Source organism: Dermochelys coriacea, chromosome 27, assembly GCF_009764565.3.
Source record: "Dermochelys coriacea isolate rDerCor1 chromosome 27, rDerCor1.pri.v4, whole genome shotgun sequence".
Lineage (NCBI taxonomy): Eukaryota > Metazoa > Chordata > Testudines > Dermochelyidae > Dermochelys > Dermochelys coriacea.
This window is the reverse complement of record NC_050094.1, coordinates 4,781,212-4,808,228: the sequence shown is the minus strand read 5'-3', so window position 1 is coordinate 4,808,228 and position 27,017 is coordinate 4,781,212. Positions and strand designations below refer to the sequence as shown.

Below are 27,017 nucleotides of genomic sequence, written 5' to 3'. Positions count from 1 at the left end.
TTACTTTGCATTTGCCAACACTGACCTTCACTTGCTATCTTATTGCCAGTCACTGACAGCTCTGGCCCTTCAAGGTTTTGTGGAAAGGGCTTTTTCAGGGACTCAAATGACATTTGCAGCCAAATGTCTCCGAACTTTAGGAAACTTTTTCATCATTTTCATGTACCCTAGCACACACACATATAGTCAGAGGAGAACTTTTTGCACAGGTACACTCACACACACCCCTGTACACACATACTCACAAAAATGCACATGCAAATACGCTCATGTGCACTCACACAGGCCCAGCACATTCACGGGCACATCCCAGGCACACTCACAAGCACAAGGACCCACACACACACATCTAGACACAGTGGAGTTTTGCCCATTGACACCAGGCCTGTGCTTTGCAGGAAGTCAGACTAGGGGATCACATTGGTCCCTTCTGGCTTTAAAATCTCTGATTCTGTGAATCAAAATAGGGGCAATGAAAGAGTACAGTGGGATGGTCTATGGGCAGACAGGCCTCATTTCAGCACTCATTGTGACAGACTGAAGCAGCAAGAACCCTGGCACATGGTGACTCCCAGGAATGCCAGCATGCTGAGATGTCAGCTGCAACAGTGACAGAGACACTAGAAGTGAAGTAGCCCTCAGACACAGGCAAAATTCTGCTCACCCTTCAACCCAGGGGATCATAATTCTAATATTCTGATCTTCCTCTGTCTCCCTGGGGAGAACAGGCTCTCGCTTGTCATGCGTCTCCCCTAGCTGCACACCTGTGTTGGTTGCAGATGAGCTGACAGTTGAGCTGAAAAGCTGGAGAAGGAGCTAAAAACCTCCAGAAGTGCCAGCTGGTCGGAATAGAACTGGAGCTGGGGATAAACATTGAGGGGGGTACCACAGATGCAATGCCACAAAGTCAGGCTCTTGTTAACAAACTGGCCTTCCCCCAGTGCACCAGCCAGCTGCCACTACGGAGTTTCACCCTCTCCCACCTCTGAGCCCTGCCAGGGGGTGAAAAATGACCCCGGCAATATACAGCAAGATGACACTGTCATGGCTGTCTTGGCTTTTTCTCCTTGTCATTTGCCTCGCCGGTCCTGCCCGGCTTGGAGAGAGCAAATCCAGAACCTGCCAGAGCCACAAGACAGAAGATATACCCGCGGGGCTGAGTCATTATCCATACTTCATCGGCGCATGCCAGGCTCAATGAGAACGAGCCACAGAGATGTGCATCCCCACAAACTAGCTCCAACAATGAGGTTTTCAGTCCGTTCCAGCCCTTGTCAGGCCCAGCATGATCTAGGCCTAGAACATTGCAGAGGTGAGAGGCCAACATTCCCAAACTGAAGTACCTAAAGTTGGCCCCCAAATCTTTATATTAAGTACCCCTTTGATGTCACATTTACATTGTAAATTGCTTCTGTAACCCCTGCTTGTTTGGAGTGGCCCTTTGTCCCCCTCGAGTGATGACTAGGCCAACTGATGAGCCTGCTATTACCTCTGCTAACAGAGATGTGTCTTTTAGCTCAGGCTCTAGAGCAGCTCATGTATTAAGCTCAAAAGGTCCCAGGCTTGATCCCGCTGCCAACGTCCCTGTGTGGGTTAGTGTTAGACTTGCAATTAGAATGGGTAACCATGAGCTTTTTTTTCCTTTTCTTTCCCCACCATTCATTCAGTGCCATTAAAAACACCTATTGTGGAGTTTGGTAAGAGCCTTTTTATTGCCAATGTTCAGAAGGGGAAACTGAGGCACAGTGACTTTCCCAAGACCACACAGCAAATTAGTGGAAGAAGAGAACCCAGGAATCCTGACTCCCAATCTGCTAGTCTAACAACCTATAAACACCTCCTTTATCCCCACCCTTCCCAGTGTACACACTGTGTACTCCAAATGAGTGATGCTTCTTGTACAACATAGTGAAAGGAAGTCTGAGCTGAGATCAATGTGGCCTCTATGATTCAGGCAGAAGAGCAGTGATGCCCCCCCCACACCTCCTCCAAAGCATTTGAAAATCAAGTCAGGCCGCCCCAAAACCATTAGATTGGCTTAAAAATCACAAGGTTTTTCAAACTAAATAAGTAAATGACAGGTTCTTTTTATTTGCTCTCTGGTCACACTCAGGTCATGTTTGCAAGCTTCTCTCTGCAGTCACAAGGGCTAGAAACTTACTTTGTATTTTAAATGAAAGCTGAGCTTCTCCCCTAATCACGAGACCCCAGGAGCCGGGGCTTAAGGATACACATCAAATTGTGTGAGATCTGACAGCTGGCCACACAGAAAGGAGATTCATTCACCAGAAATGGTGCCTATGGACCATAAGGGTCTTAGCACCCACCTCACACAGGATGCAAGCACAGGGAGCCCACTCATTCGGTGAGAAGGGACCACAAGGGTCTAACCCCCTGCCAATATGTACAGTTTGTTGATAGATGGATTATGCTACTTAAATCTGTCCTATTTAGTGATGCCCCTGGCCACCTGATGAAGGACTTGCCCTTGCTATGGCATGTATCAGAATAGGCTCACAGCAGAATCCTTAGCCAAATTCTGCTAGCCAGACTGAGTTTCCAACAGGCTGCAAGGCCCCTTAGAAGCAGCTGGAAAGCTGGCATGGTTTCCTACTGGGGGCTTAGGCTGTCTCTGCCATGGTGCGAATCATGTCCTGATGTGCTAACCATGTTAAAGATGACTTAATCATTGGGGGTGGCTGCCTCTTCCTCTGTCTGATCCCAACAGCCCCCTTTGCGGAAGCCTGAGCGATGAGATAATTGCTCTTGATTCCATTACACGCACTCCATTATCTTAGCTCGGGCGACACAACTCACATGGCTGAGCCTGCAACTGCAGATAACGCTGCCCAAGTGAGACGGTTGCTGTGAGAAGCCTCCATGTTTTATAGTCAATGGGGGTTGCTTCTCTCTCTTGGGAAGGGACGTTGCGTTCTTAAACATGACAGACCGATAGGCTGATGAGAGCAGAGACAGCAACTGTGTTAGCTTCTCTTTATAAGTGTGACGTTCTGTACCTTGGGGGAACACCCTGCACCCGTATCTTCATCTTTATAATATGATTGTATGGTATCCAATGCAGTTTGTCATGTCAGGTGTCTTCGGAAGGCTCATGATGCACTGAGCATTGTTGTTACAGTAATCTTATAGGTTGTCATTTCATGTGTATGAGGATGAAAATGTGTCCTCATGGCTTAAAACAAGCCCAGGCAAAAACTTTCTAAGAACAGAGGGGCGGTTCACACCTCATCAGAGGATGTATGGGATAAAGCCTCACAGGAACAAAGGACATTGGCCTAGGCAGCAACAAAGGATCTGTTGGATTCTCCAGTGAGTCAGCCCCCTTTCCTTGGTCAATATGGGACTATGATGAGGTAATGCTCACCTGACCCTAAAAGGTGGTGGGGGAGGCAAAGCCAAGAGGGAAGAAAGAACATGTTAAAAGGGAGAGATGTTTGCCATGCTCTTTCTCTCTCTTCTACCTACATCTACAGACATCACCATCAAGCGACTGAAGCGCTGATCAAAGGAAGGGGAGAGCCTGGCTAAAGGGCAACCAGCCAGTCTGTGGTGAGAAGCATCTAAAAGTTTGTAAGGGCATTGAAAGTGTTAAGATCAGCTTAGAATGTGTTTTGCTTTTATTTCATTTGACCAAATCTGACTTCTTGTGCTTTGACTTATAATCACTTAAAATCTATCTTTTATAGTTAATAAATTTGTTTGTTTATTCTACCTGAAGCAGTGCATTTGGTTTGAAGCGTGTCAGAGACTTCCCTTGGGATAACAAGCCTGGTACATATCAATTTCTTTGTTAAACTGATGAACTCATATAAGCTTGCAGCATCCAGTAGGCATAACTGGACACTGCAAGATGGTGGTTCCTAGGGTTGTGTCTGGGACCAGAGATATTGGCTAGTGTCATTTGGTTGCACAATCCAAGTAGCTTACATACCAGGGCTGTACGTGAACAGCTCAGGAGTGGGGATTCTCACAGCACAGCAGGGTAAGTCTGGCTCCCAGAGTCGAGGATTGGAGTGACCTAGCAGATCACTGGTCCAGATAACACCAGGGGAATATCACACCCTCCCGACTGGGTTTGCAGAGAAAAGCTTGAAAATGAGACCTGGTTCAGATGTGTTTATACACCCTGTGTAGGGCTTGTAAGCAGGGGTTATTTCTTGTAAAGCCGCACAGAGCCTTTTGTATTCCAACCACCATGTGAATACTGCTAATAATAAAATCATGTTATTTACGACTTCATTTTAAAAGGGTTGCATGGAGAGCCCTGATTTTTACATAGTACTGGGAACCAGGAGCTCCTAAATTCCAACCCACCACTCTTCCACTGCCTACTTTGCCTCAGTTCCCAGGTTGAAAATTGGATAAATAACCCTGAATTTGGAGAGCTGCAGTGAGAATAATTAGCTAATATTTCTCAAGCGCTTCGAAGATCAAAATTGCTATAGGAATGAGCTATCTTTGTTACAGTTCACTATATTGTGAGAACAGTTATTTGCAAACATTTTGGTGGCTTCTGCATAGCATTTTGCTCTAGACAAGTTGCAGCCTGTTTTAATTTGCTCTTTGTGAACATTTACACTAGCGAATGTACACTGGGTTTGTACTAAGGTTTATAAGATGCAAACTATCCACTGGGGAACCAAGATTCATCTAAGCACAAAAGGAAATTAATTTCAGCTGGAAGTGGAATTAGATTATAAATCTCCCTGTATCACCAGACCAAAAAAAAAAATTGTTTACCTGGAGTTAATTTTGAGAGCAAAGCATTAAACACGTGCGTCTACTCTTCGAATGGAGCTATAATTGCTACAAGTGTAGACATACCCAAGGTAGGCTGGATAACAGTGGCAGTGAAACAGGATGCAGCATTGGCTGGTCACCCCAATACAAGCCCACCAAGGAGCCTGCTTATGTACTTAGGGTATTAGCCCAGGCTGCTGCAGCTTCACTGTTATCGGTGCCCATACCAGCTAGATCAAAGGTAGGTGAGGTATGACACATGCTGCATTTGCCTGCAGCATGATATCCCTTTAGAAGAGCATGGTAGGTAACAAAAAAAAAATAGAAACCCAAGAAATTCAGAGCTCAGGTTAAAAGTATTAGGAAGCCAAATATCTGAAAGTAGGGAAATGCCCAGACAAGGCACCTAAGCAAACTTAACTCTGCCAATTTCAAGATACCAGCCTCCAGTCTTCCCACCTTTGTTCCTTACATATCAACACGGTATCTACATGTTGGTGTGGCTATCCAAAGAGCAGAAACAAGAGACTGAGGTCCATCAGATGACTAATTAGACATCTATTGATTATTGAATCATGAACACCGAATGCTCACAATGACCAATTTGTGAACTATCTTTGAGCTGCAATTTCTTCACATGAAATGTTCACGGAATATCTTTGAATAACAGTGGACAAATTCATACAGATGGTCAACTGGTCATGAAAAAGGACTAAATTTACTGAAGCCATCGCTCCTGGGGTGAGCTGTTCTGCTGGCCCTAATTACTATTATGAATATGAAACGCTGATAAAATTTGTGATGCCATTCATGGATTGTGACCTTGAAATTGTAAAAAAATCTCGACAGAAGCACAGAATGTGACATGAGATGCTGTTAAATGAGAGCCAAGGCAGTTTGGATATGCCAAGAAATGCTACAGCAGAGGTGTGGACATATTTACAGCACATGCACATATTAGCAAATGCATCATGTACCAGATGGGAGGGGGCTTGGACTTTTACAGATGGTAGCTTGAACAGCTTGAAATTTTGTTACTGATTCTTTTACCAACAGAAGGAAATTTCCTCCTCCTAAAACATACTGGAGTGTTTGATAAAGTAAAAAACGAAACAAAAAACAAGCCCCGTTTTCTAATCATACTTATGGTGATAGGCTTGAAGGCTACTATTTCTCTATGGAAACCCCCAGAGAACATCACAAAAATTGCCCACTTATATTGAGACATTCCTTCTGGGATGGATGGTTTCAACCGTTCTCAGTACGGATTCCAGCAGCACATGGACTCTCAAGGAAGTCTGTTCTCAGGAGATGCCTCAGCCCTAGGGTCTGAGCACAGGGTTCTGATGTAGCCTTTTTCATCTAAACTTTTTTTTTAATGGAAAATTATACTTTCAACAAAATGAACATGCTTGAAACAAGTGTTGGCTGTCCTCAAAAATGTTCAGTTTTTCTTTAGAAAACAAAACCCATCGATTTTCTATTCTGGTCTGCTGTCTTCCCCTCTTTCCTTCCTAGTCCCTGACTGCAGCCAAAATATTCTGGCTTTCAATTCCAGATCTAAATTTTTGGCTGAAAAGTCCAATGAGAATGAAAAATATTTTTTCATCAACATTTTTAGTGTGTTGGGGGGAGAGAAGGGGGGGAATCCATTTTATGACCAGCTCTAGTCCAATATAAATCCTGACTCTCTCACATCTATTATCCAGATTGAACTGAACAAATCATGTTCATTACTGTCATAGTGCTTAGACGTATATCCCTTCTCATCCATGGATCTCCTCGTTTCAGAAAAGTAGGTACTATAAATATTACCATACCTACTTTGAAATGGAGGTACAGAGCAGTTGTATGACACACCCAATATAACACAGAAAGTTTGATCTAGAACCCAGGAGTCCTGCCTCAGAGTTCCTTGCTGTAACCAGAGAGATGAGGTAATATCTTCTATTGGACTAACTTCTGTTACTCAGGGAGACAAGATTTCAAGCTACATAGAGCTTGTCTCTCCCACCATGGTCCAATAAAAGATATTACCTCACCCATCTTGTCTCTCTAATATCCTGGGACCAACACAAATACACCACTTGCTGTAACCACTAGTTCATGCTCCCTGACATTCACACTATCCCTAGAATTTGTTCTGCCCAAGGTAAAACAAACACTTATTATGACATTCTGGGGTGCAATTCAGAGCAGTGAGGGGCTGTCACCCCTGCCCTGCAACTTGGGGTATTGAACGAGTGCTTCTTTAGCACTTAGACAATATTATTCTTATTATACAATTGTCTTTTGATATATCACAGGGAAAAAACTCTACTTTTAGTTACATTGGTGTGAATCCAGAGTAATTCCCTCAACTTCAACAGCATTGGATTCTTGCTAGAGTAACTGACTGCAATAATAATATATATATAGCTCTTTTCATCTGTAGATCTCAAAGTCGGAGATTTGTAGAGCTCAAACTTAACAGAGGAGGTCAGTATCATTTCCCCTATTTTACAGATGGGAAACTGAGGCACTGTGAGGTAAAATGAGTTGCCCAAGTCACCCAGCAGGTCAGAGGCAGAGCTGGGAATAAAATGCAGGTCTCCTGAATGCCAGGTCAATGTTTGTGCACTAGGCCACGCTTCCTACCCAGCAGACTGTGGCCCTCACCATCCATTTTGTAAAGCGTATTTACAGAGTTGTGTTGTCATGGAATGTGTTGCTTGTTAGTATGAAGGAGCGGCATCGTTCAGTGATAGGGTGACCAGACAGCAAGTGTGCAAAATCAGGACAGGGGTGGGGGGTAATAGGTGCCTATATAAGACAAATATCTATAAGTCCCAAGTATCGGGACTCTCCCTATAAAAGAGGGAAATTTGGTCATCAGGGATTACACTATTGGCCTAAGCGCCTGAAGCCCTGTGGTTCTATTCCTGGTCCTCCCATTCAGCTACTCTATATAACTTACTTGTGTCTCAGCACCTTCTCCTGCTGTGCAATGATGGGTTCTCACAGACTCTCAGGCTTTAAGGCCAGCAGGAACCAGCATGATCATCTAGTCTGACCCCCTGCACACTGCAGGCCTCAGAACCTCACCCACCCACTCCTGCAATAGACTCCTAACCTCCGGCTGAGTCACTGAAGTCCTCAAGGCATGGTTTAAAGACTTCAAGTTCCTGAGAGTCCACCATTTGCACTAGTTTAAGGTATGTCTCCATCTGCTGGCTGCTGCTTTAAGATCTATGGATGAAAAGTGCCATAATTGCTCAGTGTTGTTGTTTTACAAGGTTACTTCCAGCAGGGAAATGGATATTTGGGCAGCTCAGGATCTAGAGAACCAGCATTCAATTACTTATTGCTTGCCTCTCAGTCAAAAGAATTGTGACTGTTGACTGCATCAGGGATATTGCCACTGGTAATGCAGGCGAAAGCAAGGCTGGCTCTGGATAAATAGATCATTGAGATTTATGGTGAAGGACTCCAGAAATCATTTCACAATCTTCACACCCAGGGTGACACTGTTTTCAGGCACAATATCAATCACCCTTCTGCATGCAGCTCCCCCAAAGAGCCATTCCCTGACATGTATCCAGAGCCACTGCTGGCTTCTTACGTTTGCTGTGGCAATTTTCATACCCTCTCTTAGTGTAGACATTCACTTTGCAGGTTTTTGCCCAGGAAGAACTGAGATTTTTGAGCAGACCTGGGAAGTAGTTTTCCTGTCCTGCAAACACTTTGAAGAGTGCAACATTCTTCTCTCATTTTGAATGAGGAGGAGAAGTCGAAGTCTGCAAAAATATTTGCAAACTGAAAAAATATTTTTTTGGTTTGGGTCAATCGAAACAGGGGGTTATGGACAAAAGTAACATTTAGCTATTAGCAAAGGCCACATGTGTAACCCTTTTAGTTTCCCTTGGCTCACCTGCTCCTTCCCATGTAGTAGGATTTCAGGGTATTTGGGATTCACCAAACCTGGGCTCTTTGGGGCCCAATGTCCATTCATTTACAGACAGATGTTAATCATGTCACTTGATGCACGACTGGAAGGCACTGAGATACTACAGCAACAAGGGCGGAATAAGAACCTATGTATGATAAAACAGAATAGAAGTTGTGCTACAGTATATTGGAGGCAACTCACTGCCAGAGCGTTCCCCTCAAGCCAGGCTGTGACATTTCAGGGTTTCTTTCACTCTAGCACCCCCAATTGTCTGTTGATGTGGTTCTGCCATGGTCGGCTGCTTCCCTCTGGCCAGGTCACTTTTCACGTTCAGTCCCCTTCTGGGGCAAAAGAAATCTAACTAAAACTCCAAAAAAATGTCAAAAGAAACACAAGGTTCTTCTGCCCTTCTTGGGCTGTTCTCAGCCTGCCTTCTGGCCTACCTTAACAAACCTTCCCCCACTGGAACTCCCTGTTTCCTGAAGAATTGCTCTTTGTTCTTTGAGCTGATCATTGCTTTCCAGATTTTCTCCTTGGAGTTTCTTTTCCTAGCAGATTCCCACTGTCTCATCTCCCAGGAGACTCTAACGCCTTCTCCCAGAGACTTCCCTGCTCCCTACAGACCCTACCTCAAGACCTTTCACAGGAGCCTAACCTGCTCCCTGTAGTTCTTCTCCTACCTAAATTCTCTCAGCCTTTTTTATGAGGCCCAGGTGTAACACCTGATCCCCCAGAAGAGAAGAGTGAGGGGGGATTTGATAGCAGCCTTCAACTACCTGAAGGGGGGGTTCCAAAGAGGATGGAGCTCAGTTGTGGCAGACAACAAAACAAGGAGAAATAGTCTCAAGTTACAGTGGGGGAAGTTTAGGTTGGATATTAGGAAACACTATTTCACTAGGAGGGTGGTGAAGCTCCAGAATGGGTTACCTAGGGAGGTTGTGGAATCTTCATCCTTAGAGGTTTATAAGGCCTGGCCTGACAAAGCCCTGGCTGGGATGATTTAGTTGGGGTTGGTCCTGCTTTGAGCAGGGGGTTGGACTAGATGACTTTCTGAAGTCTCTTCCAACCCTAATATTCTATGATTCTGTGATTCAATGATCTTTCTTAGGAATCATACAATGGGATGTCTGTAAGCAAACCCTGCCAAGGAGACACTGAAACACTCAGCAACAAAATTCATAATGCAATGCAGTACAGCCAAATGCCAAGTTATAAAGAGACTGCAACACAATAACATGTGCCTATAATAGGCCATGCAGAATCACTGAACCTAAATAAGGTAGCATTTTCGGAAGGGAACAGAATATGTGACCCAATTATGTCTGATGCCCTAGTCCAATGATTCTCAATCAGGATCTGGGTTCCTTTGGGGGGCCTCGAGCAGGTTTCATGGGGTCTGCCAAGAAGGGCCTGCATTAGACTCACTAGAGCCCAGGGCAGAAAGCCAAAGCCGCACCGCATGGGGCTGAAGCCAGGGTCCCCAGCTAACAGGGGCTGAAGCCAAAGCCTGAGCAATGTAGCTTCATGAGGGGCCCTGTAGTGTGGAGCCTCCAGGCAATTGCCCAGCTTGCTACCCCCTAACACCGGCCCTGGCTTTTATATGCAGAAAATCAGTTATTGTGGCACAGCTGGGCCCTGGAGTTTTTATAGCATGTGGGGGGGGGGGGAGGGAAAGGGCTCAGAAAAAAAAAGGTTGAGAATTTCTGCCCTTGCCTACCTGTGCCTCTCTCTGTATCTGTTTCTTCTTGAGAACTGTCTAGCTCAGAGGTTTCCAAATCCTGGTGGTGACAAAAAATGCTGGGAGATTTTTTGTGTGTGTTAAACCATCTTTTTTGTCTGAGAAATGCAGATTTGGGTTGACCAAAACAATTTGTCAATTTGGATTGATTTTGGTGAATTGTTTTGGCTGACAAAATCTTTTTTTTTTTTTAAATGTTGAAATATTTTGACTTTTCATTGTGGAAAGACGTTTCGTTTTTTAATGTCCTTCAATTTTATTTTAAAAAACCACTTAAAAATATTAACCTTCCCCCCCCAAAGTAAACCAAATCTTTCATTTTGTTCCACTCAACATGACCTTTTAAAACATTTTCAGTGTCACAAAAGAATTTAAAAAAAAATTGTTTCAGATCCCCCGCCCCAATTTCCCCCCCAATTTTTCAGAGTAGCAAACTGAATAATCTGTTACTTGCCCATCTATATGGACAAAGATGTGGTGGATGTATAGGGCTGGCACTTCCCTATCTCTAGTCACAACAGTGCATTTAAAGAAGTCCTTTCTTACCTGGGCTTCTGCATGTTAGCAATTTCTGTGGCTGCCACGGGGAAGTCACATGACCACCTACTGGCGGGTGAGTTGTGGCAGACGCTGTATTCAAGTGTGTCCAATCCTTGGAAACAGTTTGAGATGCCCTGTGACACCTCTGCCAGGATCGCAGTTGCTCTTGATGCCTTTACAAATCCCGCCCCTCTGTGTTAAAAAGACATTGCAAATGAGAAAATACTCAGGAAAATATGTGCAGTGAGCGCGAGGGAGAAAGTCTGCCCCAAAGAGCAGATAATCTACATCTTGATTTCTCTACATGACTTCACGCCAATGGGCAGGTTGGGCTGGCTGCAGAAGTTGTTCTCTTCCCTCTTCTTGTCTCTGAACATGCAAGACACTGGCAGAGTCTTAAATAAAATAAAATAAAATCCAGGCTCAGATGAAATGTCCCCAGCAATGCATTTTCCAGCAGTGCCCTTGTGGGACTGCTCCTCAGTCCAAGAGAACTCATCACTGGGAAAAGTTCCCTGATGTTCTACCTCGATTTTGCAAAAAAACACATTTTCTGTCGCAAGAAAACATTTTGAAGGGAGATTCCCAGATAACTCGCTCCTTTTCTAGGAAGGGGCACTAAGCAAAACCCCAGGTTTAATTGCCCTGATCTTTAGGGTGTTGAAATCCCAGGGCTGAGTTTTGCAGACTGACTACACCTCCAGTCTTTTCCTGAGAAGATTCATAGCTCTTCGGTAGTGCAGTGAGACAATAGACTGTTTCTTGGCTTTCATTACTTATGAAATATTGGAAGGGAACTTGACTACCTGCCACCTTCATGATAGCGGAAAAGGACTTTTCATGGCCTTTTAATTGTTTTGGACACCATCTCCCCAATGACGCGATCAAGTATATTTTCAAATGGCCTTATTAAGTCAGCAAAGGGCCGAGAAGCTGTCTCTGGTTACATCCTTTGGTCCCAAATCTTTCCTTTCCCAGCTATCAATGGAGCACTCAAAATATCATCTTTGTTTGTGCACCAAAAGCATCAATGTTCTTTTCAACCTAGCCTAATGAAACTGCTTGTCCTCCGTTGCCCGCTATCATAGAACGTTTACTTGTGATTTCCAGGGCCCTTTCAGCAGTGGGAAAAGTCCCTACATGTGGATGTTTTCATTATTTCTGATTAATTTTTATGTTACTTTGCAATATTTTTTAAATGAAGAAATATGTTTCCTTTGCAACTTTTCCTTTAGGAGCTTTTCTTAGCAGACCCCATCTCTCCACACAGCAAGACTACTGCAACCATGAGGTGGGAGGACTGAACTTTGGTGCTAAGGTCTCTACAATATTTATTTATTGAATGAGCCCATACATTCTTTGCAATCCCCTGCGCTGGACATGGTGATTTTGTACGTTTCTGAAATTGGTGCTCCTTTGCTATCCATTTTGGAATAATAATTCATCTCTTCTTGCCCAGCATTTCTATTTCTAGTATTGTATTATTTCAATTGCATTCTCTAAGTCTAAATCAAATTACCATATATTCAATTGTAAAATACAGTCACTACAATCAATTCAAAGGCAAGCTGGCTTTTGTATGTTTGCTGTGCATTTCTCTTTTGTATTTACTTGGTGGAATTGTGATACAGAATGAAAGATAACTTAGACACAGTCATATTTCTCATTGTGTTCTCATGGAGCAATGCTGCAATGATTTTTTTTAAAAAAAGAACAATTTTTACAGAAAATGAACAAAAAACCTTGTTTTCCAAAACTTAAAAATGTTACTGAAAATTGACCTTTATGTTTTACAAAATAAATGTTCAGAAAATTTTGTTTTTACCATTTTTGGTTTCTGTTTTTCTCTGAAATAATAAAAAATTTTTGCAGGCAATTTTGACAAAAACAACATTTTTTAAAATATGCCATGAAAACCCATTGGTATTTTTCCACCACCTCTCTCTATAATATCTTGCTTGAAAAATGAATCAGTATGTTAAATATAACAAGGAGTTTGGCAGCACCTTAAAGACTAACAGATTTATTTGAGCATAAGCTTAAATAAAAATAAGCACAAGGAAAATAACAGAACACCACTGGCCATCACTTACAGCCCCCAGCTAAAACCTCTCCAGCACATTATCAACAATCTACAACCTATCCTGGAAAACGATCCCTCACTCTCCCAGACCTTGGGAGGCAGGCCAGTCCTCGCTTACAGACAGCCCCCAACCTGAAGCAAATACTCACCAGCAACTACATACCACACCACAGAAAAACTAACCCAGGAACAAATCCTTGTAGCAAACCTCGTTGCCTACTCTGTCCCCATATCTACTCTAGCGACACCATCAGAGGACCCCACCTCATCAGCCACACCATCAGAGGCACATTCACCTGCACGTCTACAAATGTTATATATGCCATCATGTGCCAGCAATGCCCCTCTGCCATGTACATTGGCCAAACTGGACAGTCCCTACCCTACGTAAAAGAATAAATGGACCCCAATTGGACATGAGGAATGGTAACATACAAAAGCCAGTAGGAGAACACTTCAATCTTCCTGGACATACTATAGCAGATTTGAAAGTAGCTATACTTTAACAAAAAAGCTTCTGAAACAGACTTCAAAGAGAAACAGCAGAACTAAAATTCATTTGCAAATTTAACATCATTAACTTGGGCTTGAATAGGGACTGGGAGTGGCTGGCTCATTACAAAAGCAGCTTTGCCTCTCCTGGAATTGACACCTTCTCATCTATTATTGGGAGTGGATTACATCCACCCTGATCAAATTGGCCCTGTCAAAACTGGTTCTCCACTTGTGAGGTAACTTCCTTCTCTTCATGTGTCAGTATATTTATGTCTGCATCTGTAATTTTCACTCCATGCATCTGAAGAAGTTGGATTTTTACCCACAAAAGCTTATGTTCAAATAAATCTGTTAGTCTTTAAAGTGCCACCGGACTCCTTGTTGTTTTTGTAGATACAGACTAACATGGCTACCCTCTGATACTTATGTTAAATATAGTTAAATATATCACATCATCTTGACCCATATCTTTCCTCTGCCCTCTGCAGGCACACAATGTAATGAGACCCGTGGGATTACACTGAAAACAGAAGTAGAAGGTAACGTTTCAAAACTGCACGTGCCATCATTAGCAAAGACACTTGTACAGGCCCAAACTCCAATGTTGCCATGCCCTGGATTTTAGCGAGTATATATCTATAGGGATACGCTGGTGTTTGCACATACACAGGTCAGACACTCATACCTTTGTATATGCAGGATTGAAATATCCATCCTGTGTTTGCATTTTAGGACATAATATTGAAATCAGTTCCTCCCACATTTCCTTGCCAACTCTTGAGATCAGGATGACTTTGGAACTGCTTTTGACACCTCAAGAGTTAAAATTACTTTTATTTTACGTTAAGGAAAACAAGAACAAACATGTCCAGGAGAGAGCACAGTGTGTGTGACCCTTCTAAAACAGGCTGCAGCAAGTCTGCCACATCTCAGCACACAGGCACATCTTTTAACAATTTAAAGGAGCAGCACACAAAAAGCAAAGCCAATATAGCTTCATATACCACTGCAACCATAACCCACTTGTGAGTGTGTTGCAGGTTATGATCTATGAGCTATAGGATTTAGTTGGGGATTGGTCCCGCTTTGAGCAGGGGGTTGGACTAGATGACCTCCTGAGGTCCTTTCCAACCCTGATATTCTATAACTCTAGGATAGCCTTTTACTTCATTGGAGCTATGTTGATTTATACTAGGTGAGAACACAGGGCATAATCGTTAATCTACTTTACATGCATGGGTTGTGACTGGACTGGAGATGGATTGTGAACAGTGCTGATAATTTGTGTATGAAACCATTTGAGATCTCATTTGAGATTAAGTGGTCAAACATGTTTGAACAGCGTAAATGATAATAAAATGTTACACTTTCTCCACGTTTTTCATTAGGGGATCTCAAAGCTCTTTTCAAAATTAAATTACAACCCCATAGCCTCCATGAGAGGTACACCTGGTTATCCTCATTTTACACATCAAATACTGACGTACCCAAGACTAAGGCTATGTCTACACTTAAACTGATACAGTGCCACCGCAGTAGTCTTCAGTGTAGACACTCACTACAGTGAATGGAAGGGTTCTCTGATCAGTGTAGTTAATCCATCTCCCTGAGAGGCAGTAGCTAGGTCAATGGAAGGATTCTTAAGTTGACCTAGAAGTACCTGAAGTACCTTAGAGACTAACACATTTATTTGAGCATACGTTTTCATGGGCTAAGTTGACCTAGCGCTGTTATACCGGGAGTTAGGTGGGTTTAGCTATGTCTCTTGGGGTGTGGCTTTTTCACAACACTGAGCAATGTAGCTTGGTTGACCTAAGATTTTAGATCTTTAGATCTTGGTTGACCTAACATCTGGCCTAAATGATTTCCCTAAGGACATAAGATAAGTGGTAGGGCTGGAACTAGAAAGCACGTCTCCTGACTCCTAGACCCCACTCTGTCCTCTCGCCTTGTCCTTCCTTGCGCCATTGCAAGTAGACTTGGTCAGGAATTTTCCGATGAACTGTTTTGCAGGAAAGGGTTGGTTTTGACAAATCTCACAATTAGCATTTTGTTTAGAATAGGTATTGAAATGGTGAAAATATCCTACTTTGACATTTTTGAAACAAAAGACTTTTATTTTTCAGAAACTTTGTTTCTAAATGTCAGTAAACTTATGGTTAAAAAGGTTAAAAAACTTAAAAAGGTCAACTTAAAAAAACCCATAATTGACTCAACCCAAAAAAACGTGGGGATTATCATTTTGTGAACATTTTTGAGATTTTAGCTTTTCATCCTGATTTGGGATGGAAAAAATTTTCAAAATAATGACAATTCTCATGGGATGGGGAAATTGTTTCCTGTCAAGCTCTAATTACATGATCATTATCTCAACAAATCTCACTAATATCTGAACAAAATCTCATCCAATTCCCTGGCAGTAGCCAATACACTGCATGTATGCAGCATTTTCCATCCAAGGATTACACTAGAGTAGTGGTTGTCAACCTGTGGTCCGCAGATCCTGGGAATCCACAGACTATGTTTAAGATTTCCAAAGGAATCTGCACCTCAGTTCAAAAAGGGTAAGAATTAGAAAGTTCAAGGATCCTTCCTACACTTCACACAATGCACATAGTGTGGCAAAATACCTTGTTTGTCTCAGTAGGTTCAGTCCTTTCTAGCCTTGGAGACTCAGTTTAGGGGCAAGGCAAATCCTTATAGGTGGCACAGGGTCCTGTCAAGGTTCCTTCCCCACTCTGAACTCTAGGGTACAGATGTGGGGACCTGCATGAAAAAACCCCAAGCTTATTTTTACCAGCTTAGGTTAAAACTTCCCCAAGGTACAAATTATTTTATTTTTTGTCCCTGGACTTTATTGCTGCCACCACCAAGCGTCTAACAAATATAACAGGGAAAGAGTCTGCTTGGAAACGCCTTTCCCTTCAAAATCCCCCCAAGCCCTACACCCCCTTTCCCAGGGAAGGCTTGATAAAAATCCTCACCAACTTGCATAGGTGAACACAGACCCAAACCCTTGGATCTTAAGAACAATGAAAAATCAATCAGGTTCTTAAAAGAAGAATTTTAACTGAAGAAAAAATAAAAGAATCACCTCTGTAAAATCAGGATGGTAAATACCTTACAGGGTAATTAGATTCAAAACATAGAGAATCCCTCTAGGCTAAACCTTAAGTTACAAAAAGACACAAAAACAGGAATATACATTCCATTCAGCACAACTTATTTTAGCAGCCATTTAAACAAAACAGAATCTAACGCATATCTAACTAGATTGCTTATTAACCCTTTACAGGAGTTCTGACCTGCATTCCTGCTCTGGTCCCGGCAAAGGCAACACACAGACAGACAGAACCCTTTGTTCCCTCTCCCTCCAGCTTTGAAATTATCTTGTCTCCTCATTGGTCATTTTGGTCAGGTGCCAGAGAGGTTAGAATCATAGAATATCAGGCTTGGAAGGGACCTCAGGAGGTCATTTAGTCCAACCCCCTGCTCAAAGCAGGACCAATCCCCAACTAAATCATCCCAGCCAGGGCTTTGTCAAGCCTGACCTTAAAAACTTCAAAGGAAGGAGATTCCACCACCTCCCTAGATAACGCATTCCAGTGTTTCACCACCCTCCTAGTGAAAAAGTTTTTCCTAATATCCAACCTAAGCCTCCTCCACTGCAACTTGAGACCATTACTCCTTGTTCTGTCATCTGCTACCACTGAGAACAGTCTAGATCCATCCTCTTTGGAACCCCCTTTCAGGTACTTGAAAGCAGCTATCAAATCCCCCCTCATTCTTCTCTTCCGCAGACTAAACAATCCCAGTTCCATCAGCCTCTCCTCATAAGTCATGTGTTCCAGTCCCCTAATCATTTTTGTTGCCCTCCGCTGGACTCTTTCCAATTTTTCCACATCCTTCTTCTGGCGTGGGGCCCAAAACTGGACACAGTACTCCAGATGAGGCCTCACCAATGTCGAATATAGGGGAACGATCACGTCCCTTGATCTGCTGACAATGCCCCTACTTATACATCCCAAAATGCCATTGGCCTTCTTGGCAACAAGGGCACACTGTTGACTCATATCCAGCTTCTCGTCCACTGTAATCCCTAGGTCCTTTTCTGCAGAACTGCTGCCGAGCCATTCGGTCCCTAGTGTGTAGTGGTGCATCGGAGTCTTCCGTCCGAAGTGCAGGACTCTGAACTTGTCCTTGTTGAACCTCATCAGATTTCTTTTGGCCCAATCCTCTAATTTGTCTAGGTCCCTCTGTATCCTATCCCTACCCTCCAGCATATCTACCTCTCCTCCCAGTTTAGTGTCATCTACAAACTTGCTAAGGGTGCAATCCACACCATCCTCCAGATCATTTATGAAGATATTGAACAAAACCAGCCCGAAGACCGATCTTTGGGGCACTCCACTTGATACCAGCTGCCAACTAGATATGGAGCCATTGAACATTACCTGTTGAGCCCGACAATCTAGCCAACTTTCTATCCACCTTATAGTCCATTCATCCAGCCCATACTTCTTTAACTTGCTGGTAAGAATATTGTGGGAGATCGTGTTAAAAGCTTTGCTAAAGTCAAGGAGCAACATGTCCACCGCTTTCCCCTCATCCACAGAGCCAGTTATCTCATCATAGAAGGCAATTAGATGAGTCAGGCATGACTTGCCCTTGGTGAATCTTTAGCTTTTTAACCCTTTACAGGTGAAAGAATTTTTTCCTCTGGCCAGGAGGGATTTAAAGGTGGTTAGCCTTCCCTTTATATTTATGACAGTCCCGCTACTCCTCTCCTTAGTCAGTCCCTTGTGCATATTTTCTTTCCCTTCTGGGAGTGAGTGCAGCCTCCCTAATGGGAAGGTCTGGTGTCTTACTGCAAACAGCCTACTGGCAGCTTCCCTGCTCCTCTCACTCCCTCACTCCCTCCCTCCTACCACCCAGGTGAGGGTTTAAAAATGTCCCAAGTAGTTGGAGTCGGCTGAACCTAATTGATTCCCTAGCAACCCCTTTTCCAGCTGAACCTCATTGCCCCGTGGTTCTCTCTCCTCAGTGGATAGGGAGGGGCCTTTTAATTTCCCGGGACTAATTACTACCCCCCTTTTGTAGCTGTTTGTCCTGGGTTTACCATATATCCCCCTCCCCCCGCTCAACACTACGGGGTTGGGCTATTTGGGTCGGCAAACAGTGCACTCTCAACAGGCCATCCACATTGCCATGTTGGATTCCAGACCTATGTTGTACTCTGAAGTGGAAGGCTTGAAGCGACAGGAACCATCTCGTCACTCTGGCATTTCTGTGCATTTATTTTGGTGCATCCACTGCAGAGGGGCATGGTCCGTGACAAGGGTAAACCTCTGTCCCAGTAGATAGTAGCAGAGGCTTTCTACGGCCCATTCTACTGCCAGGCATTCTTTTTTGACAACGGCGTATTTCCGTTCCCTAGGCAGGAGCTTCCTACTGAGGAAAAGGACTGGGTGTTCGTCATCCCTGACCGTTTGTGAAAGTACTGCCCCCAACCCTACACCAGAGGCATCGGTTTGTAGGATAAACTCCTTCCCCCAGTCTGGGGCCACAAGTATGGGGTCAGTGCAGGGGCTGTCCGTAGATCTGAAAAAGCATTTTCAGCTGCGGTCATCCATCTTACTATGTCTGGGCCCCAAGCTTTCGTTACGTCCGTTAATGGGCATGCCCTAGTGGCAAAGTGGGGAATGAGCCATCTATAGTACCCCACTAGTCCCAGGAATGCCCTGACCTGTTTTTTTCAGAGTGGTCAGGGCCACTTCTGTGTATCTTTTAACTTTGTTGAGTTGGGGCCTCCCCACTATATCCCCAAGGTATTTGGCTTCAGCTAGCCCGAGCGAGCACTTGGAGGGGTTTGCTGTCAGCCCTGCATTCCTCAGGGTATCCAGCACTGCCTCCACCTTCTCCAAGTGTGTCTCCCAGTCAGGGTTATATATGATAACGTTGTTCCCAGCCCTCTTTGGCCATGTCCAATATGCCCCTTGGGTGGCGACCATATAACAGCTCGAATGGGGAGAATCCAGTGGAAGCTTGGGGAACCTTCCGTACAGCAAACAGCAAGTAAGGCAGCAGGGCGTCCCAGTCCTTTTTGTCACGACTACCACTTTCCATAGCATGTTCTTCAATGTTCTATTGAAGTGTTAGACAAGACCATCAGTCTGGGGATGATAGACTGATGTCCTGAGGGTCCGTATATGGAGCACTGTACATAGGTCCTTCATTAACTTAGACACAGAGGGGGTCCCTTGGTCCATCAGGATCTCTTTAGGTATCCGTACTCTGGAAAAAATCCAGACTAATTCTTTGGCTATGGTCTTGGACATGGTGTTCCGTAGGGATATGGCCTCGGGATATTGGGTGGCATAATCTAGTACTACCAGAATGTACTGATGACCCCGGGCTGACTTCTCCAGTGGCCCTACTAGATCCATAGCTATTCGCTCGAATGGGATTTCAATAATTGGTAGAGGTACCAAAGTGGCCCTTAGGTGTGGTCGGGGCCCATGTAACTGACATTCTGGACAGGAGGTACAATATCACCGGACAGCCACATAAATGCCAGGCCAAAAACCCTCTGCAGAATCCGATCAAGGGTCTTATCTACCCCTAGATGGCCCCCAAACAGATTGCTGTGGGTCAGATCCATCACGCCCCTCTGATGCTTCTGTAAGACCAATAGTTGTTCTATGACTTGCCCTTGGACCTGGACTACTCTGTATAGCAAATCACTTTTAATCACATAATATGGCCCTGGGCCCTTGACTCTCCCCTCCAAGGGGACCCCTTTTACCTTGACTACTTCTTTACGAATATTGCTGTATATTGGATGATTGGCCTGATCCTGACCAAAATTCCCGAGTGAGGTCCCCATTTGTCCAATCTCGGGAGGATCTACCGCTGTCTCCCCCTCGGGGAAAATCCATGGAGAACAAGGTCCGGCTATTGGGTCGTTGATCTCCTGCCCCGCCCCACTGTCTGTTGAGCCACCTCTTTCCCCTACAAGCGTAGATTTCTGGTACTGGGTCAAGATCCTTGTTCCCCTCCTTTTATCTGCTCTCTGTTTCCTCTGAGACTTCCGGGGCTTTCCCGGTGGGGAGAACAAATCCTGGCCAAATTCGTGGAAGGCCAGGGGGGTGTTATCTATCTGGGCCACCCCCTGGGTCCTGAGTTCATTATTTTCTTCCACTTTCCCCAGGGAGTAGACTATCAAATCCCAGGAAGTCTCATCTGATAAGGACTGGATAGGGGAGTTTCTGAACTACTCCCACCATCACCTTAGAGGGGTTTCTGAGAACTTCTGTTTTTACAGGGATGGTCGGGTAGTAACTGACATCCCCATGCACACAGGATATTCCTATTTCTATTCATCTTAACGGGTCTAGTGTATCTATGAGGGACCATTGCAACCCCACTAGACTTATTAGATCACACGTCCCCATATATCTCCCAGTTCGCATTGCATGGGCTCTTCTAGATTTGGGCATTGGGCAGTGATATGCCCCAATTCACCACATGCATAACATCGATACCCTGCTTGGGGCAGCCCCCGATTTTTTGGGCTACTGGGCTTTATCCCTGAGCCTTTCTTCTCCAGTCCTCAAGTATCTCCGGGACCTCTGGCTGCTCTTCGGCCTCCTTCCTCCCCTCCATAGTGCGGCCTGGTGCTAGGGCTAACTGGGGCCTCGGCGCAGAGACTTGTCTCTGATTCTGGTGCCTTCCTTCCCCGGTGGTCTGCGAAAGTTCTTGGGCTGCTAGGTGTCTCTCTACAAGGGCAACTAGTTCATCATAGGAGGAGGGATCGTTTTGCCGGACCCACCCCCGTATGTCCAGCGGCAACCCCCTCATGTACCTATCCAACATGTGGATTTCCACTATCTTCTCCAGCCCATGGGTCTTGAGGCAGAGCCACTTCTGGGTGGGGTGGATTAAATCAAATAGCTGGGACCTCGGCGGTTTGCTGTCCCGGTATTTCCACTCATGGAAGCACTGGGCCCGTATGGCTGACGTCACACCTGACCTTGCCAGGATTTCCACTTTCAGCTGGGGGTAATCCATAGCTATCTCTGTGGTCATGTCGAAATAGGCTTTCTGGGGCTCCCCACACAGAAATGGAGCCAGGATACCTGCCCACTGGTCTTGGGGCCAGGCCTCCCGCAGTGCCGTCCTCTCAAAGGCAAGGAGATATGCCTCTATATCGTCATCCGTAGTCATCTTCTGTAAATAGCTGCTTGCCCACAGCGGCCTGATCCCCTGGGGCCTGTGCATCAGCATGGTCAGGGCTTTTAACTGGTTCACTACTTCTTTCAGAGTGGCTCGATCTTGGGCCACCTGGTTCATCAGTAATTGGTTCATCTCCTGTTGGACGCATACTGACTCTTGCTGGGCAAGCATCTGCACCCTGGTAGCCTCTTGTTGGGCTGCACTGGCCTGTACCAATGCCTTCACTACATCCTCCATTTTGTGTGTGTGTGTGTGATTTACTCTGCCCTGAGTTGGCTTGCCACAGAGCCTTGCTCACTCACCACATTCCACTTCTGACACCAAGTGTGGCAAAATACCTTGTTTGCCTCACTAGGCTCAGTCCTTTTTAGCCTTGGAGACTCAGGTTTGGGGCAAGGTGAATCCTTATAGGTGGCACAGGGCCCTGCTACTCCTCTCCTCAGTCAGTCCCTTGTGCATGTTTTCCTTCCCTTCTGGGAGCGAGTGCAGCCTCCCTAATGGGAAGGTCTGGTGCCTTGCTGCAAACAGCCTACTGGCAGCTTCCCTGCTCCTCTCACTCCCTCCCTCCTATCACCCAGGAGAGAGTTTTAAAAGGTCCCAAGTAGTAGGAGTCAGCTGAACTTAATTGATTCCCTAGCAACCCCTTTTCCAGCTGAACCTTATTGCCCCGTGGTTCTCTCTCCTCAGTGGATAGGGAGGGGCCTTTTAATCCCCTGGGACTAATTACTAGCCCCCTTTTGTAGCTGTTTGTCCTGGGTTTACCACAATAGCCAAACACAATCCCAGGTCTTGTGCAGGAGTGTAATGTTATTAAGAATCATCAGATGGCAGTAATACACACAGACAGTCACAAATTCTATTTAACTAAGTGTATGAACAGTTAGATCTTGGAGATATGCTTATTGTTAGTTGTGATGCAATTCTTTTTAGAAGCCATGCATATTGCCAATAAAACTGGTTTACTGTCTTTGGCCCTAATCTTGCAAAATTCATGCCTAATTTTACCCATTGAAGTCAACATATCTACTCATCTATGTAAAGCAAGGTATGTTCATAACCTTTTGTACAACCAGAGCTCTCTAAACCAATACTTTTTAGGTGCAGAGCTGCTGTTGACAGGGTATAACCACACAGGTCAGCAACAAAACAAAACAAAAGCAGACTACGATGTCAGAATTAAGTCCACATTTTTCTAATTTCAAACTTTCGATGAAAAGTTTCCATAGGAATTTGGAAGTAAAGACAGGAAATAATTTGTGGACTTAATTTTCACAGGTTTCAGAGTAGCAGCCGTGTTAGTCTGTATTCGCAAAAAGAAAAGGAGTACTTGTGGCACCTTAGAGACTAACAAATTTATTAGAGCATAAGCTTTCGTGAGCTACAGCTCACTTCATCGGATGCAAATTTTAATTTAATTTTCACAGATTCCTTCCTCATCCTTAATGTTTTGACCAGCTGTTGGAGAGATTGACATTCTTCAGATTTTGAACATTTTCACTGAAATTTCAAATTTCTTATGAAAGACAATGAGCTTCCTTGATCAGCTGAGGTCTGGCCATTGCATATGGGCCTGATGGAGGCAGCTGCATTGGTTTCCTGCTATATAAACCAGCCTCTCTTGATGGGGCTATGCATGACGCACTCTGATAAAGGATTTAGTAGGGGCTGCTGTGACCTATGCTTCTGCTATGCTCCAGGAGCCAGCAGGGCTCCAGTCTACTGGCAGGACTAGTGCTGCTGTAGGTACCCTATACTGCAGGGCTGTGCCTTAAAGATACAGGCTAAGATTTTCAAAGATGACTAAGGGATTTAGCTGCCCAACACCCTATGCCTTTGACAATCACAGCCATGCTATAACCCTGATCACCTGAGCCTCACAACTCCATTATAAGCTAGGATGTGAGCTCCTGCTCCTCATTTAATGGTGATGGCCCCACCAGCAACTGTACATGCATGGGGTGAAATCCTGACTCTCCTGAAATCAGTGGGAGTTTTGCCCTTGTCTTTAATGGGGATAGTATTTCTCCAAAGTAACACATTTTCAAACACACTCATTCAAGTCTCCATGAGATTGGGCTCCACACCGATGTGACTCCGTAGTCACTGTGGGAGCAGAGTTACTCCCAATTTGCACCATCAGAATTAAGCCACATTGTTTAAAGGGAAGCTAAGCCCAGGAAAGTCTTGCCAAACAGTTTCATGTCAAAGGACAATCCAGATGCCAATTTCATGTCAAATTACAATCCATTCTGTAGCCCAGGGAGATGGGATTTTTTACCTGTGTTTATAGCTTCTTAACCCCTACATTGGAAGATGCCATGAATATGTGGTGAGACTTCCAGTGACCACCTTAATTAAGAAGGAATGGATATGCAATATATCTATTTACTGCCTGATTACTATAGAAATAAATGAATCATGGAAACACACTGAGCAATCGATTCTCTCTCAGATAGACCACCACAATTTAATTAAGTCTTAATAGCACTTAGGATTGTGAATTGTGAATCGATCGAGGGACAGAAAAGTCCACAGAGTGTTTTAACAGATGTTTGCAATTCTCTAGATACTGAGCAAAAACTTAAAGAAAGAGGTCCCATTGAAAACCCATCGTCCTCAAGGTTAGGGCCTGTTTAGATTAATTTACACTAAGGATTTTGCTTCCAAGAGCTAATTGGTCCCAAATCCTTCCAGACTCAAATGCAAGCAAGAATGTTTCTTCTGCACATTAAGCCTGACACTTATTATTAACCAATGAATCTATTGTGATGATGAAACTAATGTCTGGGACCAGATTTTCTTCTTAGCTCCACCCATGTACATCTGGAGTAACTCTACTAAAATCCAGTGGAGTTGCACAGCTGTCAAAATGGTGTAAAGGTGAAGAAAATCAGGTCTTGCAGCTTTTAGTATTGGTTGGTTCAGCTCTTAGCCACCTGTCCAACTAAATCTTCAACCTCTTGTAATGCTGCTTGGATAAGTCACCAGAAAAAAATCATTTTCTAGCATAGACTTCCCTGTTGCAACTCTCAGAAGTGAAATGTTTCAAGGTTATTATTATCTCTCATCCTCATGTGATTTGGGAACTGCTACCTTTGCACATTTATTCTTTTCAGCTATGCTGGGTAGTTAATGAATACTAAAGACATAGATAGATAGATAGATAGATAGAATCTATCTATCTATCTATCTATCTATCTATCTATCTATCATTTCCTTATAGTACTGTAAACAAGCTCACAGGTAAGCCCAGTGAACTGTTTTGAATAATATCCCATAAGCAAAAACATCCTTTGAAGGGGATTCAGGCTGGATAAGTGTGATGCTTAACATCAAACATTGTTTATATAGTCTATTTCCCCTCCCAGCTTTCACCTAACAGCTGCATCATAGTGCTAATCCTAACAAGCAAGGAGAAGGCAAGTTATGGGACAACTTAACCATGCTTTAATACCAACACAACCTCTTTGCACTCACAGTGACAGATTCTGCATAGTCACAAGGAAATTTCTTCTGTCTCCAGATGCTAAGGAAACACACTCATCTCCCTCACAGTGTAATACAAAACTTTAAGTACTACCTTAGCAAGGTCAGCAAATATTCCGGGATGACGCATGGACAAGGGCGAGGCGTGCAGTGTATATTTATGGCGGAAGCATGAGGTTGTGTAATTAGGATGAGACCTTAAATGGATACACCTACAAATAAGAGAGGGGGTTTTGCAGTGCTGCATATTGGTCAACAGTTAAGGTGCTCTCACTTTATCTGGTATAGGAATAATAGGGATGTTACTTTAAGTAATTAAAATATAGGATGGGCTCAGGAATGATTTTCAATGATATCACCTTTTTCTCCTATATTAGTTATTTTTGCCTGCACTGAAGTTTTGAGAAATGAACCAGTTCAATGTACCTTTTATAAATGTGTTAAAAGATTAAGCAAGCAGTTATGGAACCAATATAAGGTTACGCAAGAATAGCTAGCTAAATTAATGTATAGTTTTTCTACCCTAATTTGCAATGGTACAATGCAATGGTCAAACTGAGATTACAGTTAAAATATAATGAATAAGTCAATGGTTCAATTTATCTGGCTCACCAATTACAGCAGTTTGTAATTAAATCAAATGATAATAAACAAGTTAAGGGATATGATTTTCTTAAGGCTTTACAGGAAGGTTATGGAGAAGTCATTCTCTTCGATTTAAGTCATTTATTTAAGAGCCTGTCCAAGAAACTGTCACTTACCTTGGGTTGAAGGAAGTACAGCTCTCAAAATGATGTCCTAGTAACTTCCTTTTCTGGCTGTTTTTTTCCCAGTAGGCATCACTGTTCACAAAAATTACATCAAACTTTCTTTATCCACTCCATTTTCCCTCCCAGCTTTAACACAACATCTGCATCTTTCTGGCAGTCTGGTACTGACACAAAAAGATTTCTAGAATCCCATTCTTACAGCATTGTCACACGGTGACTGGCCCCTTTAAGGGGCGGTGAGGCCACACCTGTGCCATAATTAATTAGTTGCTTCCCAACCTGAGAGGGGTAGGACTAAGAAGGGTTAGGTGATAAGGGAAACCTGGGCCTTGTAAAAGGACCAAGAGTGAGATTGATCAGGTATTGGAACCACAGGGAGCAGGCAGGCTCCTGTGGTAGGCCTTGAGCCACAGTCTGCAAGGGAAAGGGAACTTCCGGGGAACCAGCCTGGAGACCCAGGGCTGTATCTCAGATCCAGTAAGGACATGAGGCACAAAGGCCAGAAAGTGGCTGGTGGCTGGAAACAGGGCCTAGAGGTGTGGATGAAGAGAAGTCCCACAGGGCAGAGGGACATTTTCAATTGGTTGGAATTTTTTAGTTTGGACTCTTGGTACCCCAGAAGGGGTTTGGTTTGTTTTGACTTGGCCGGAGGGCTAAGCCATATTTCCAGCACAGACCAGTGTCTGGGAAGCTGAGGATTGTAACCTTGGGTAGAGAAACTGAGGCAGGAAGTGCCAACTGTGCCATGCTTGACCAAAAGCGGGTATAACGGGGCATGCCCCCATGAACAACAATTTTAGAAGGACACTGGTTAAACCCAGAGATCTCTTACTATTTCAGTCACAGACTGAAGGGTTTGGTGTCTACTTTGGAGAACATTTAGTAACACAGAAGGAGACACACACATCTCCATACACACGCATCCTCATAGGGGCATTGGAGCAATTTGAGCATCCTCGAATTCCTCTACAGAAGGATTTG

General features: G+C 44.1%; 1 protein-coding gene and 1 long non-coding RNA gene across 2 annotated transcripts in view; both read left to right on the top strand.

The window, feature by feature from the left end:
* ASIC2 (acid sensing ion channel subunit 2) overlaps positions 1 to 27,017 on the top strand; it is a 1,237,856-nt gene that overhangs the window by 544,558 nt on the left and 666,281 nt on the right. The window lies entirely within an intron of this gene.
* Positions 8,763 to 22,240, top strand: LOC122457624. Its single transcript, XR_006277261.1, has 3 exons — positions 8,763 to 8,773; positions 16,163 to 16,248; positions 22,192 to 22,240. It is a non-coding gene; the product is annotated as an uncharacterized LOC122457624 (long non-coding RNA).